General features: G+C 36.7%; 1 long non-coding RNA gene across 1 annotated transcript in view; it reads left to right on the top strand.

Annotated features, from left to right (window-relative positions):
* The window catches only part of LOC139083021 (uncharacterized), a 31,195-nt gene extending 15,289 nt beyond the window's left edge, over positions 1-15,906 (top strand). Inside the window, exon 2 of the long non-coding RNA XR_011539520.1 lies at positions 15,555-15,906. This is a non-coding gene — a long non-coding RNA (uncharacterized lncRNA). The remainder of the gene's footprint in view (positions 1-15,554) is intronic.
* Positions 15,907-17,350: the final 1,444 nt, after the last annotated feature.

A 17,350-nucleotide genomic window follows, 5' to 3' on the forward strand; every position in this document is an offset into this window, starting at 1 on the left:
TCCTCAAAGCCCCATCATTGAGAATTTGGAGGACATTGGAAAGGCTAGTTAGAGGGCCAAAGGTACTTGAAGCGCTTAAATTTGTAAAGATCTCTTCTCCAATGTCCTGGCTCTTTGCAATAATAACAAGAACTAGAAGAATTTTAGTTTTGCTCAGGGGCCTTCATTTGCTGGAGTTGAAGATTAAGAATTTTATCAGTCTTTCTTTTAGGTAACTCATCTAGAGTGTGAGAGAGTTGGCTTGCCAGATGAACTAAATTTGGAGCGGACATGGTTTCCCATTCCATCCTGATCCGTTTAAAAGCAATTTGAAGTTGATTGTAATAGTCATGAACAGCTTCATAGGTTTTTGCACACAAGCCTGAATTTTGTTCCAATTAACAGGCTCTGGGAAAGCCTTAGGAATTGTCTGATGAAGTTGTCTAGTGATGTTTGAGCCTTATCGTACAACACGCCAACGGGTTGGTTTCCTGTTTGTAATTCTAGAGAGTTTTCAGGATTTTCCCATTTGGCAGTTTTTATCCAATGCTGCACCTGGCCGTCACTGACAAGCATATGAACTAGCTAATATAAGTCAGGGAAACCAGGTTGATAAGTTTGAACGACTATATCAAATTCCTCAGCAAATCTGTGAACATCTTTGGTTATTTTGGGAAAATCTTTGACTTTGGCTCACAGTGCAGCTTTAGTCCAGGGAGTATAAGAAATTAAGGGTTTAACCTCTGGATCGTCAGAAGGCTTAATGTTAGGGGACAGGTTCTGATAGGTTCAGAGGCAGAGAGAGTGGGGAGAGGTTCAAGGAAAAGGAGAAGTTTTGCAAGAGTGTTAGTGTAGGGAAATTGAGAGTAGAGAGGAGGTTAGATGGTATAGAGGGGAAGGAGGAAGATGGCGCCAAAGGCAGAGTCTGAGCGCAAGGAGCTGGGGAAGGGGAACAAGATGGTGCTGGAGGAGGGGAACATGAGGCTTTGGAAGTCATTTTATCTTTAATCTTTTGTTTGCCTCAGTTAATCTTAAAATTTTATTTTGCAAAGAGGCAATTTTAGATTCCTAATAACATTTGGAAGGCTCCAAATACCAATCAAAACAGGTGTTCCATTCAGTTTTGGAAATTACAGAGCTATGGTTTTCAAGTTTGGTTTTAAGAAAACTAAGTTTGGGGAGTTCAAAAGTTCCCCATAATAGCCATTGATATTTTAAATTACTTTTGGTTAAATTGATCCCTTTAGTTGGAAATGCACATGAGGAGTGCCCATAGTTTTTAAACATAAAATCAGCTAGGGTCCCTGTAAAGGATGAGGGACACCCTCAAAATGCTTAGATAAGTGAGATACCATTCTTAGAGTTTTTTTTCCTAGAGCAAAGGAATACTTGAACAGCTTAAACAGCTCAAACTGTCTGTAGGCTTAATACCAGCCAGTCCCAATAGAACAGTCTGATTTCATTAAGATGCATCAAGGTCGAATCAATGCAGTTTCATGGAACAATGCAGTTCCAAAGAACGTCCAGTTCCCAAGGGAATTGGACTGAAGGTTGATCAATGCAGTTCTAAAGGACAGTCTCCTCTCAAGGGAGTCAGCCCAAAGGCTGATGGCATAGTTCTAATGAAGAGTCCAAAAGTGGGACCAAAGGCTAACCAGTTCCAAGTATGGGAATAGTCCGGTTCCAAAAGGAATTGGACCAAAGTCTAGCGCAGTTCAAAGAAACAGCTAATTCAAAGAGTCAGGCCAAAGTGCCACCTGAGTATTCACAAACAAGGCCTTAACCAGAAAAGGAGGATGCCTTGAAACAGGTCTCAAAGAAAGCCTGGAGAGCCTCAAATGCAAAGAGGGCCACAGCTCAGATCCAGGAGAAAAAACTTACCCTCAAACTCAAGCGTCAGCAAGAAAAGCAGTCAACTCAATGGTCTCTTTTGTTGACACTACGTCTGTTTGCTCACCAACCTCAGAGTTGTCCGGAGTCTTCTCTGGATCCCCATACAGGCCACCAAAATGTTGACCTTAAACAAATAGAAGCCAGTTATTTCTCCAGCAAAAATGGGTTTATTCAAGATCAGCAAAGAATTGCAACTGGGGGTCTGCAACCATGGTGAGCCACGTGCAAGTCCCCCAGCAGCAAGGGAGGAGACACTCTTTTATAGAGGGGAAAAGGAAGTTGGGAGGGCTATTATAAACAAAGTCCATTGGAGGAATGGAGAGTTGGATGTATAGTGGCTTTTCATTGGCTGAGTTTGCTGGTCAAGAAGAGGAAGTTTTTCTTCTTCCTGTTGGGCTCTGCTGTGGACATAGGGCGTAAGAGCTCTCCTTTTTGGCTTAGGACTCTAATTTAATGAGGTTTCTGTTTATTAATTTGACACTGGCTTAATAGCAAGTAATAGTAAGAATTTTATATGCATAGAAAAAATGCCTAGAGGGTATTGCAGACATTTTCTGTTCATTCTTCAACCTGGAAGGTCACCTTCACAGGAAGCTTTCTCAGCTTTACTCATGCAAAGTCAGTTGTTTCCTCCTCTCTGCTCCCACAGCACTTAGTCCAGACCTCCACTGTAGCATCTATGTATTACTTTAGTGTAATTATTTGCTTCCCTTTCAGCTGGGAACTTCTCAGAAGCAGAGACCTTGCCTTCCTCATTGTTGTGTCTTTAGCACCTAGCACAGTGTGTGGCATGCCTTAGGCACACAATCACTTTTATTGACCAACAGTCTTTTCAATGGGAATCAAATGTAGAGAGTATGTTTGGCTTGCAGTTATAGCTGCAATTCAGAGGCTGGAGCTGTCTCAGACTTCTTTTTTGCCGTTTAGCTTGTCTAGTACCTCTGACCAAAAACTCAGCCCATTCCTAATGTTTCCACATGATCTTGTTCAGACTTCTAGTCTGCCCCAAATCCCAGAGAATGTTCAAAACTTTGGTTATACTGAATTGTGTTATATTAAATTCAATTTGAGGTTAGGGGGCTGTAGAAGAAAAGTTCAGAAATCTTTGGGCTTTATGTAAAGACTTGGATGTAAGAGTTAATCAGTTTCTATATACCCAACAATAGTGCACCTTGATGGTTATTCCATTCTACTCACTGTAGGGTTATGGATGGGCAAACTTTCTGTCATCCAGTATTAATTTAACTTAATTTATTTCATTTTTAAAAATTAATTTATTGAGATATAATTCATATCCATATACTTCATCCATTTAAAGTATACAATTCAGTGGTTTTCAGTATAATCATAGAGTTGTGCAACCAACACTACTAATTCCAGAACATTTTCATCACTTCTGAAAAAAACTCTGTACCAATGAGAGTTATTCCCTATTTCTTCCCAAACTCTACTCCCTACGCCTAGGCAACCACTAATTTTCTTTTTGTTTTTGTAAATTTGCCTATTCTGGACATTTCATATACATGGAATCATACAATATGTGGTCTTTTGTGACAAGCTTCTTTCATTTAACATGTTTTCAAAGGTGATCTATATTGTAGCATGCACCAGTGCTTCATTCCTTTTTATTGCTGAATAATATTCCATTGTGTATGTATGTCACATTTTATTTACTCGTTCAATAATTGATGGACATTTGGGTTGTTTCCACTTGTTAGCTATTATGAATAGTGCTGCTGTTAACATTCCTATACAAGTTTTTGTGTGGACGTATGTTTTAATTTTTCTTGGATATATACCAAAGAGTGGAACTGTTGGATCACATGGTAACTCTATGTTTAACTTTTTGAAGAACTGACATTCTGTTTTCCAAAATGACTGCAACATTTTACATTGCTACCAGCACTGTATGAGCATTCCAATTTTTCCACATCCTCACCAACACTTGTTATTGTCTGTCTTTTTGATTATAGCCAACCTAGTGGGTAGAAGGTGGTAGTTCATTATGGTTTTCATTTTTATTTATCATGGCTACTGATGTTGAACATCTCTTCATGTGTTTATTGGCCATTTGTATATCTTCTTTGGAGAAATTCCTATTCAGATCTTTTGCCCGTTTTAAAGTTAGATTATTTATCTTTTTATTGTTGAGTTGTAAGTGTTCTTTATATATTCTTGGTACAAGTCCTTTATCAGGTATATGATTTGCAAATATTTTCTCCTATTTTCTGGGTTTTCTTTTCGCTTTTTTCTTAGTAACATTTGCAGCACAAAAGATTTTCATTTTGATGTAATCCAACTTATCTATTTTCTCTTTTTTTTGCTTGTGCTTTTGGTGTTATGTCTAAGGAACTATTGTCTTATCTAAGGTCATGAAAATGTAGGCCTTTATAAAAAGAGTTTTATAGTTTCAGCTCTTACATTTAGGTCTTTGATCCATTTTGAGTTAATTATTCTATATGGTGTGAGGCAAGCGTCCAACTTCGTTATTTTGCATGTAGATATCCAGTTGTCTCTACCATTTGATGAAAAGACTATTCTTTCCCCACTGAATGGTCTGACACCCTTGTAAAAAATTAACTGACTGTAAATGCAAGGCTTTATTTCTGGACTCTGAATTCTATGTCATTGATCTATATCTTTATGCCAATGCCATCCTTATTTTATTACTGTAGCTTTGTAGTAAGTTTTGAAATCAGCAAGTGTGAGTCCTCCAACTTTATTCTTCTATTTTAAGATTTTTTTTTGTCTATTCTGGGTTCCTAGGATTTCCATGTGAATTTTAGGATGAGTTTGTAAATTTCTGCAAAGAAACCAGTTGGGATTATGATAGAGATTGAGTTGAATCTGTAAATCAATTTGGGAAGTATTGTCCATGAACATGGGTATATCCATAGTATCTAATCCATGAATATGAGCTGTCTTTCCATTTATTTAGGTTGTCTTTAATTTCTTTCAACAATACTTCATAATTTCCAGAGTACAAGTTTTGCACTTCCTTTGTTAAGTTTATTGCTAAGTATTTTATTCTTTTTGGTGCTATGGTAGATGGAATTGTTTTCTTAATTTGATTTTGAATTGTCCATGGCAAGTGTATAGAAGCATAATTGATTTTTGTAGATTGATTTTGTATCCTATGAATTTGCTGAACTCATTCATTCTTATTCATTATTCATTCTTATTCTTATTCATTATTCATTATTATTATTTGTTTTAATAGGTTTTTAGTGGATTCCTTAGGACTTTCTGTATATGTATACAAGATCATGTCATCTGTAAGTAGAGATAATTTTACTTCTTTCTTTCAAATCAGGATGCTCGTTATTTCATTCCTTCCCTGCCCCCAGTTGGTTTACCTAGAACCTCTAGTACAATGTTATATAGCAGTAGTCAAAGTGGATGTCTTTGTCTTGTTCCTGATCTTAGGGGAAATATTGTCTTTCACCGTTAAGTGTGAAATTATTAGCTGTGGGTTTTTCATAGAGGCACTTCATCAGGTTGAGGAAGTTCCTTTTGATTTTTAGTTGTTTTTTTTTTTAAATCGTGAAAGGGTGTTGAATTTTTTGAAATGCTTTTTCTGCCTCTCTTGAGATGATCACGTGATTTTGTCCTTTATTCTACTGATATGATATATTACATTAATTGATTTTTGACTGTTAAACCAACCTTACATTCCTAGGCTGTCATCCATTCTTGCACCTGCTCAGCTCAGACTTATATCTTGACAAGTGTTAAGCCAATGCTGAATCTTCATCATGTTGCTGTATTTCATTTTTTAAAAATCTTTTTATTATTTGATGTTAAGTATGGCATTTATAATGGCATCTTCTATTGAATGTCACACTGTCAAATCCATAATTCACCACTTCTCAGTTTCCTAATCTTTATAGGGCTCTTACCAAATTGTCTTTTTTTTTTTTTTTAAAGATTGGCACCTGAGCCAACAACTGTGGCCAATCTTTTTTTTTTTTTTTTTTGCTTTATCTCCCCAAATCCCCCCGGTACATAGTTGTATATCTTAGTTGCAGGTCCTTCTAGTTGTGGCATATGGGATGCCACCTCAACATGGCCTGACGAGTGGTGCCATGTCCGCGCCCAAGATCTGAATCCTGGGTCGCCTCAGCGGAGCACGCGAACTTAACCACTCGGCCACGGGGCTGGCCCCTTACCAAATTGTCTGTACTAGAAAATATGAGAAATTGGTCTTTTCTCTTCTCATTTATCTGAATATAGGTGAAGAGGACTTTGCCTAAATTGAATCAGAACAGGATGAAATTCTTAAACACAAAATAAATGTCTGTCTGTAATCTATCTTTCAAATGGAACACAGTCTTACCAAGTTATATAGTTGTTTTTACTAGACTCTTAGTTTATGTGATTTAAAGATATCTCTAAGTCTCAAATTCTATCATTCTTGGTTTTAAATCAACCTCACCTTTTCCTTTACAGTTGCAAGGGTGATACACTTACAGCTTATAAACCAAATTCGGCCTGTTGGTATGTTTTATTTGGTTCATAGGCTTTTGAAATTTAAGCTGAGCATGTACTGTGTAGGCAGACACTACACCCAACCTTCCTATTATCTTCTATTCTGCATTTAAGCCAGGCCCCTAAAGGCTTTGGAGTTTGTAATGCCTGTAATAAACCATTTTACTTTTGACATCTTTATTTATCTCAATGGGATCATTATTTTCTGGTCATCCAACTTCTGAAACTTCGAGTCATTGTTGCTAATTTTTTGTAAATTTTTTTGGCCTTTAAAATATATCACCCTATGTATTTAATACCACTGAACTATACACATAAAAATAGTTAAGATGGTAAAAAAAAAAACCACCCAAATTAAATATGAATAGATTCTTATTGTGTAAGATTTAGACAATCAAAAGTACAAAAGCCCTGAATGTCCTCTTCCATCTCTCTCTATCACTCCTTCCCTGTCTTCCAGCCCACTTTGTAGACATTTACGCACACACACACACAAGTTATTTGTTGTTTATATAAAAAGTAGGCTGGACGAATATACCCTCAACTCATTGACAATGGGTACCTCTAGATGGGGAAGTAGTGGTAAAGAGGAGTGAAGGAGGACTTTTCAGTTCTGAACTATTACTACCAATGCCATATGAACATGATTTACATACATCTTTGTATGAAGCCTACCTCAGCAAGATGTGAAACCTAAACACTACAAATGTGAAGATTGGTAGACTGACAAATGTAGAAATATTACACTGTATCAGTCAGTGTTCCACCTGACAAGCAGAACCAATAGGGGAAATAAATAAATAAAATATTATAGATAGATAGATAGACAGATAGATGATAGATAGGTAGGTTTATGTGATTGTTGGGGCTGGCTAAGCAAGTCTGAAATCAGTAGGGCAGGTCTTCAGGAAGAGAATACTACAGGCATGTTGGAACTCTATCTTCCCCTTTTGGGAAAAACCTTAATTCTACTATTAAGTCTTTTCAACTAATTGAATTAGGCTCCCCCAGATTTTCCAGGATAATCTCCATTGCTTAAAGTCAATTGATTAGAGGCTTTAATCACGCCTGCAAAATATCTCTATAGCAAAACCAAATAACTGGATACTATAGTCTAGTCAAGTTGACACATCCAAAAAGTCATCACATATACAAATTAAAAATTTATGTAAGGAAAAGACACTGTGTATAAAGACAGACAACAGATAGGTAATATATATTTATAATATAGTTAATAAAAGGATTAATATTCAAAATTTATTGAGTTCCCCCAAATCAATAAGAAAGACAAGAAACAGCTGATAGAAAAATGGGCAATGGATATGAATAGACAATTTATATACAAAATAAAATAGTCTGATGAAAAAATGTAAAAAATACTCAAACTCACTAATAATTAAAAGAATATAATCACAAGCAATAACTATTTTTTTCCTGATAATTTTGGCAAGCATTTAAAGAGATGGATAATATCAAAAGACAGCAAAAATGCAGAGGAATGGGCATTCTCATTCATACAGAAATACTTTGGTGAGAGTGTACATATGTAAAGGCTTTTAAAAAAGAATTTTAGCAGTATCTATGAAAATTTTAAATGAGCACATTTTTCACCTGGTGAACTACCACTAGGAATCTACTTTCTCTTCCTCCCATTGTTTATCACCAAGTTCCAATGTTTGAGCTTTTATCCCTGAGCCTCCCAACTGAATTCCCTGATTCTTCTCTCCCTATCTGAGTTCAGCTTTCACGCTACTGCTACATAGATCTGCCTAATTCTCCCCCATCTCTTTTTCTCTTATGCACACACACAAATACAAATATGCCGTAGCATTATTTGTAACAGCCCCAACCCAGAAACAACTCAAATGTCTAACAACTGTAGCATGGGTAGGTAACTTGTGATATATTCATGCAATAGGGTATTTACAATAAAGGAAGTGAATGGACTATTAATCAAATATCAACATGTATGGTTCTCAAAAGAATACTGTTGGGTAAAAGAAGGAAAACATCAAAGGAAACATAAAGTATGATTCCATTTAAACAAAGTTCAAAAAAGGCAAAACAAAACTACTTTATTTAGGGATGCCTACCTAGGTGGTAAGACTATAAAGAAAAGCAAGGAAATAAATGATTATTCCAAATGTTTGAGTAGTGATTACCTTGGGAGGTGGGGAGAAAGGGAGTTGTGATTGGGGAGGTGAATTCAGGAGACTTCTGGGGTGCTGTGGATCTTAGACTTCTTGACCTTGATGGTAATGACATGTTAAACTGAACACATGTGTCTTTGTCTCTATTCTCATAATTTGAAAAAATACCACTAGGAAACTTCCTGAGATGCTGGCAGTATTCTATTTCTTGACATAATGGTGGTGGCACAAATTTTAAAATTTTCATTTTAAAAATTAAATTTACATATGATTTCCACACTTTTCTGTCTGTTGCATTTGACTTGAAAATTGTTAAAAATAAATTAGATAAAAACCTTTATGAATTACTCCCTGCCTACAGAATAAAGTTCAGACTCAGTATGAACTTTGAAATTCCTCCATATACAGACTACCTCAGCCTTTCTAATTCTAACTTCCACTACTGTCTTCAATGCAAACCAAAAAAACACCAAACCAAACCAAACAAAACAAAGCTCCAACAGATACTAATTTTACTAAGTTGGCTTTACAAAAAAAAAAAAAAGTTGACCTTTCCTCTTACTCTTTATTTGAAAGTAAATGGGGACAGATTTTGAATTGCCTACCACACGTTTTTCTAAGATGAATCAGAGCAGGATGAAATGCCTGCTTAGTCTGGCTATAATGAATATGTGTCTATAACACAATTCTCAGAAAACTCATTTCTCCCCAGTTGTTATCTAGCTGGCATTGTGTGTTTAAGAATTTTCTCTCAGTTTAAATAAGCTAGAAACATTTGTTGAAGGCAAGTCTATGAGGTGTTAGATACTGGTTTGTGCCCACCAAAACACAGTGAAAAATAAACAAACAACCAGAATTGAGCCCTGAGTCTTCAAGCACAGACCCTCAGGTTCACACTTAGTCACTTCACACGTAGACACCACTGGAAGAACCAGGACCTAATGTTCCTGGAAAATGGGACTTCTTAGGTTCACAGATGTTTACTGCAAATACCTGAGCCCCATGCTTCGGGTGGAGATCTCAGCAAGAAGACTGATGGACAGCTTCCAGGGGAAAAAACGAGGGAGGGGCAGGATGTGGTCTTGGTGATTCAGAAGTGGCTCGCCTTTCCACCACCAGAGTCAGCATGCAGCCACATGGCCCCACATGGTGCAGTGATGGCTCTCGATGAGCTGTCAGATGAGTTGTCTCACCAGCTCCTCCCTGCTTGCCTTCATTAAAGCACTTGGTAATTTCAGAAGCCCAATTTGCATACAAGTAGTTTTATTCTGTCTTTCTAAATTAGTCAAGCAAGAAAGTGTTGAAGCTTTCTGATCTACATGATATGGTGGCATGAAGTGTTTTTGAGCATTTTAATCCTTGCTTGCCTCACCTGGTCCTTAAAATGGTAAAGTTATGTCACCCATGTGGAGGCAGCCTACCATAGTGGTTGAACCTCTGGGTGTTGGAGCCAAGCTGACTGGGTTTAAGTCCCTGCCAGCCACTCCCAGACTTGTGATTTGAGAAGTGTGCCCATGTCATTCTTTTTTGCCCCAGGGCATGAATTTGGTGCTCTTAATGTGATTGGTGCAGCCAATGCTAAGAGTCATCTCTGCTGGTGCAACAGTGACAGAGTTTACAGCAAGTTCCAGCAAAGCAGTGGCAGTTCTGCTGATGGCCATGTCTGGATTCCAGGGCTGGCACAGTGGCGAGTGGGTCACACTGTCTGGCGCTGGGCATTAATTTTCCATAACTTGATTTGGGGTATTGTTCACGACTGCAGTCCTCAACCCAGCTATGCTGGCAATTCTGGGAGTTATCTAACGACGTTTTAATACATTCTCTTTTGCTTAAACCAAACTTTTGGTTTCTTTTAGATGTAACTAAGGATAACGACTGATGCAATGACCTTGGGAAAATGTTTTAAGTTTTCTCAACCTATTTTCTCTTCTGTAAAGTAGCTTAGTAATATCTATCTCTTATGGTTAACGGGAGACTTAAAGATGTTAATGCATGCAAGCAGTCATTATGGTGCTGGCACACGGTAAGGGCCCCTAAAATATTAGCCATTATTATTAATAATTTATTGGGCACAGGAAGAACATTGGACTGTCTTTAGTAAGAGTGAATCTTGGTATGAGATTTTATCTTTTATCACCTTTTATCTTAGAGTTAGGAATGATAGCATGGAGTCTTTGAAATTAGAGATCATTATATGTTAGTTCCAAGACTCAAGAATAGTGACCCCATCTGAATGATTATGTAGAAGAAATAATTCCCTCTTGATTGCAGTGACAGGATTAAAAGTAACTTAGTGATTTTTATGGCTCATGGCTTTAATTTATGGTTGGTTGACTTAGGTAACCATATATCTTTTGTTTTACTTATTTAATTTAAATTTAACATAGGGACTGAAAAGGGCATACACAAATCTTAAGTTTATGGTTTGGTTATTACATCAAGTCAGATATTGAATATTACCACCGCTGTAGAGGCCTACTTTGTGCTCCTATCCTCCAAAGGTAACCACTACACAGATTTCTCTTACCATAAATTAGAGTTGCCTGGTTTTTAACTCAATGAGATTGTATAGTATGAAATCTTTTTGTTGCTAAATGTTATATGAGATTCATTCATGTTGTTACACATAGAAGTAGTTTTCATCATTGCTGTATAGTATTCCATTATGCATATATACCACAATTTATTCATCCATTTTATTATTAATGGACATTTGGGTTGCTTCTAGTTTGGTGCTATTAAGATTAATGTAGTAAGAATATTCTTGTAATTATCTTTTTGTGCACATATGTATGCATTTATTTTGGATTTACAGCTAGGAGTTGAATTGCGAAGTCACAAGGTAGGCATGTACTTAACTTTACTGGCAACAACATTTCCAAAGTAGTTTTACCAATTTATACTCCTGCAGCATTGCATGAGTTTATGGTACTCTATATCCTCATTAACACTTGGTACTGCCAACCTTTTTAATTTCAGCCATTCTGGAGTGTGTGTAGGATATCTTGTTTTGTTTTCCTGATAACTAATGATGTGGAGCACCTTTACATGTTCATTGGTTGTTTGGATATCTTCTTTTGTAAAAAAATCTGTTCATGACTTTTACATTTTCTTTAAAAAAAGTGTGTCTGTCTTTCTCTTATTGATTTAAAAGAGATCTTTATATAGTCTAGATATGAGGTCTTTGTGCGATTTATATATGTAAAATATCTTCTCCCACTTTGCATCTTGCCTTTTCATTCTCTTAATGGTGTCTTTTGACGAACAGAAGTTTTAAAGTGTAATAAGTCCAAATGATCAACCTTTCCTATTATGGTTAGTGCTTTTTTTTTAAAAAAAAACAAAAACCCAGACTTTATTTTTTAAAGCAGTTTTAGGTTTACATAAAAATGTGCAAAAAGAACAGAGATTCCCATATACTCCTGCTTCTCTCCTCCAGTTTCCCCTATTATTAACATCTTGCGTTGGTGTGGTACATTTGTTACAACTGATATTGATACATTATTATTAACTAAAGTTCATGGTTTGCATTAGGTCTCACTCTTTGTGTTTGTCCACTTTTTGGGGTTTTGACAAGTGAATAATGTTATTTATCCACCATTACAGTATCATACATTCACTGCCCTAAAAATCCCCTATGTTCCACCTCTTCATCTCCCCCCAACTCCGGGCAACCACTGATCTTTTTACTGACTCCATAGTTTAGCCTTTTCCAGAATGTCATATAGTTGGAATTATACAGTGTGTAGCCTTTTCAGACTGACTTCTTTCACTTAGTAATATGTGTTAAAGTTTCCTTTGTGTCATTTTGTAGCTTAATAGCTCATTTCTTTTTAGAGGTGCATAATATTCCATTGACTAAATGCACCATAGTTTATTTATCCATTCACCCACTGAAAGACACCTTGGTGGCTTCCAAGTTTTGGCAGTTATGAATAAAGCTGCTATAAACATCCATGTACATGTTTTTGTTTGGGCATAAGTTTTTCACTCTGGGTACATACCAAGGAATGTGATTGCTGGATCACATGGCAAGACTATGTTCAGTTTTGTAAGAAACTGCCAGACTGTCTTCCAAAGTGTCTGTACCATTTTGCATTCCCACCAACAAATGAAAGTTCCTGTTGCCCCACATCTCCTCCAGCATTTGGTGTTGTCAGTGTTTGAGATTTTAGCCATTATAATGTATGGGTAATGGTATCTTGTTGTTTTAATTTGCATTTCCTTGATGACATATGTTGTGAAACATCTTTTCATATGTTTATTTTCCATATGAATATCTTCTTTGGTGAGGTGTCTGTTGAGGTCTTTGGCCCATTTTTTAATTGGGTTGTCTTCTTATTGTTGAATTTTGAGAGTTCTTTGTAGATCTTGAATAACAGTTCCTTATCAGATATGTCTTTTGCAAAAACTTTTCTCCAAGATGTGGCTGGTCTTCTCATTTTCTTGACATTGTCTTTGGCAGAGCAGAAGTTTTTAATTTTAATGAAGTCCAGCTTATCTGTTATTTTTTTCATGGATCATTCCTTTGGTGTTGTATGTAGAAAGTCATTGCTATATCCAAGGTCATCTAGGTTTTCTCCCATGTTATCTTATAGGAGTTTTATAGTGTATAGATTCTTTTTTTTGCACATGGATGTCCAGTTATTCCAGCATCATTGTTGAAAAGACTATCTTTGCTCCATTGTATTGCCTTTGCTTTTTACTTAAAGGAAATATATTTATGGGGGTCTATGTCTGGGCTTTCTATTCTGTTCTATTGATTTATTTATGTATTCTTTCACCAATACCACACTTTCTTGATTACCAAGTCATGTTTTTATGGATGCTGAGATACCTCCAGTGTGGATGGAGGATGGAATTATGGCCCACTATCTATTTGGACTTGTCCATGGAACCACAGATAGTTTACTTGTGACCAACTTAAAATTTATTAGTCTGTCCTCTTTAAGTGGCAAGTGACAGAAACCCAGCTCAAACTCAAGCAAAGGAAAGAATATTTTGGCTCATGGGAACTAGTAAGAACCAAAGTGGAACTGGCATCAGATATATTCCATATCTCTTCTTCTCTCTCCACCTTCCCCTCTCACTTAGAGGATTTTCAACAATAGAAGAGCAAAAAAAAAAAAAAAAAAAAACAAAACCCTACCTCCTACTGGCTTAAAGAATAACTTCTTCATTTCCTTCAAATGTTTGTTCAAATCTCACTTCCTCAATGAGGCCGACCAACCCTAACTTTATTCACCACCAAAACCTATCTTCTCCATCCCAGCACTCTGATCCTTTTTACCATGCTCTGCTTTTATATTTTTCCCACTTACTACTTCCTAACATCCTGTAGAATTTTCTTATTTATGTTTTTAGCCCATTATCTCTCTCGACTAGAACGTTAGTTCCACAAGGGCAGGGCTGTTGTGTATTTTGTTCACTCAGATATTCTGAGCATCTGGAACAGTGCACCTAGAACATTCCACATGGTAGGTGCTCAATAAATACTGTTGAATGAGTGAAAGGGAATTCATTATCTCACATAAGAAGAAGTCCCAAGTTGGATTGTTCCAAGATTGTTGATTCTGTGGATCAATGACATAACTGAGAACCATGTTCTCCTCGTCTTCCCTGTCTGACATCCTCAGCATGCCAGCTTGGTCTCAGGCTAGCTCTCTTCATGGTTGCAAGATGGCTGCTGCAGTTCTAGGCATCACATATTGACAAGACACATCCAGCAGCAGCAGAAAGATGGCTGCTATCTGCTTTTCATGTATCCCCTTTTCTTCTTCAATCAATGAGGAGGCATATATTATTTTTTAAAAACCACAAGTGCATATATAATAACTGAAATTAAAATAAATGCATATATGGGGCTGTCCCGGTGGCACAGTGGCTAAGTTCAGACGTTCTGCTTCTCGGCGGCCCGGGGTTCGCCGGTTCGGATCCCAGGTGTGGACATGGCACCGCTTGGCAAAAGCCATGCTGTGGTAGGCATCCCACGTATAAAGTAGAGGAAGATGAGCACGGATGTTAGCTCAGGGCCAGCCTTCCTCAGCAAAGAGAGGAGGATTGGCAATAGTTAGCTCAGGGCTAATCTTCCTCAAAATAAATAAATAAATAAATAAATAAATAAATAAAATAAATGCATATAATCGCATTAGTTTCTCAGCTAACCCTTACAGACAGGATGCATAATGGTAATATAAATTAGTCGATTGCAACAATGTTAGTTTTGGAAGAAATATGTCAATATAAATTTATGAAATGTTAAGAAGATATTTCTGGGTATAATAATTTGGACATTGCTTTTGAAAAGTTAAATAGCTGGAAAAATTATTTTTAAAAATCCATAATCCTTGTTTATTTTGATGAAATTCTTAGACAAAAAATAAAACCATGAGGAAATCTATTGTGAGGATGACGAAAGGAAAAAGGTTCTTGAATATATTAAAGTAAGACAAAGTAGCTTTAAAAACTGTGAAATATATTTAAAAATACAAAATTTCCGTAAAGCCTCGTACAGCCAAAAACACATAATAGACCACTCATACATTCTTTTTGGTCTGATCAATTGAATGCATATTTAATTTAACTTAGGTTATAGGTCAAGTGGATTAAGAAAATTCACTTTTGCTAAGAAAATGAAATAGTGGTAAAGGATCTGTTGAGCTCATTTACTATTAACTGTTTTGAAAAAATAAGAATATTTAATGTGAAAATGTTAATTAGAAAAATGGACTATATTGGTTGCAGTATTGCTCAACATATGTGTAAGGCTCATGCTTATAAAATCTGAAGAGAAAATAACTACAAATCACCCTGTTAATTTGTTGGGCATTTCTAGCTGAATTAAGTTTGTCCTTGTTAAAGAAATTATCTTCGTTTTTCCCCCTCAGGAATGCATGTAAAGCAGTTCCTGTCTCAATGTACGCCTAAGGCAGAAAGTTCAGCGCTCAATTACCTGCTGTCTGAAGGCTCATATTTTGCAGTGAGCAAGTGGAATAGCATTTTAATCAGAAGTCTTGACCCACGTTCTTCTTTTTCCCTTCACAGCCCTGCAAGCTATTTGGCATATGAAGGTCTTGACCTGAGAAAACCATCTTGGATAACCGCGGCAAGGAGAAGGAAAAATGCAACACCTAGGAGATTTCAGTAAACAGTAGAATCATGCCAACCTAATCTGTGTTAAAATGCTTGGAATGTGGGAGCCGCTGATGATGCCTGTTGTCTGTGTGTCTGACTGAATCCTTTCTTTACTCAGAGCAGCAAAGCAAAGCCTGGGAACCAGGCCAAATGCCTGCCACTTACCTTAAATTGATCAGCCACTTTGAGATTAAAACTCCTGAAAGCTGCCACACCGTGAAAACAAGGCCTCCTTCACATTAAAGGCAAATTGCGACTTTGAGTTTGCTGTGATCTTTTTTCCATTTTATCCAGTTTTTCACAGTGCACACTTTTTTTTTTCCTTTCCATTTATGCTCCAATGTAGAAGCCAATAGTTACAGCATCTTGGCCAAGCATTCATTAAGGTTTATAAGACCAAAATTTATGGTTATTTAGGAGTTGGCACAAAGACAGACTGTTGCTGGAAAAAGAAAAAGAAATACAGGTGGGAAATATAAGCCTCAACAAAGGCGCATACTATACAGTAGTGTGCTGGGCTCACAGGAGTGTCTGCCAGGAAAATATTGTATCGTATTTAAAACCAGCTACTCCTCTGTTCTGAATCCTTCCCATTTTATGGCTCTGTAGGTGATTGAAACAAGTATACTGGTCATTCCAAGAGACTTTTCTGACTTTATAAGTGCTACCATTTCCAGGAGCGGGCAGTCGTAGAGATAAACTGATGTGTGTTAATCTGGGTGATAATCTGTCACTTGGCTAACAGATGAGGTGAATTGAAAAAAATATATATATACATATATATATATATAATGGGTCAGAATAAGGGCTCTCCCATGAAGAGAAGAGTCATGTTATCCTCCTCAGTAGACCTTACATAATGGCAGGGCCTGTGTTCCCAAAAATGTAGGGTGTGGGCAAAACACACCCTTAGTCTTTGAATTCGGGTAGTAATGTGGAATTCTGGCACAGGCTGGAAGTCTATATTCTCCCTCAGGAAATATTGTTAATGATTCTTTTTTTTTTTAAATACTCTCTGATTTCCTAGACTAGGGGAATAAGAAGGCTCCTTGTCCTGTCATTTGCAATATTTGTGAAGCAATCATTTTAAGAATATATTTTAGTTTACTCATTGTCCAGGAGTACTGCATGTAATGAAAAAACAGCTTCAGTGTTTCATGATGTAAACTCGTCTCAAAATATCACTTGTTTTAGCTATGCCAGTAGCTCACTGTATGATTTAGGGAAAGTTAATTTAAATGTCCAGCCATCTCCTATTATCAAATAGGACTATTTTACCAGCAACGATAATAATCATCATCTATATTCTACCAAGTGCACTGTGAGAAGGTATTTGCTTCCACTTCTCTGACCTTGGACACACTAGAATCTTTTCACCCTTTCTCTCCATGAAATTAAGTTCATCTTTTTTATTAACTTTGTTTTGGAAATCTTCCACCTAGTTCTTTTTATCGGTATCAGCTCAACATGGAAATACATGCAGTGTTCTGTAAACTTGCATTTGTTCATATGTTGCTCTGCAAAGGACCTATTTATTTGTGCATATATATGAATACTTTCCCCTAACTATACACACTTTCAGCTCCCCAAGGGCGGGGGCATGACCTTCTTGATATCTCTCCACCAACAAATTGCTCATTGAATTTGGAAAATTGAGTATGCACACAATCTTTTGCATCATTTCATAAAATGCTAAATACAACTTT

The sequence above is a fragment of the Equus przewalskii genome, chromosome 4 (assembly GCF_037783145.1).
Source record: "Equus przewalskii isolate Varuska chromosome 4, EquPr2, whole genome shotgun sequence".
Lineage (NCBI taxonomy): Eukaryota > Metazoa > Chordata > Mammalia > Perissodactyla > Equidae > Equus > Equus przewalskii.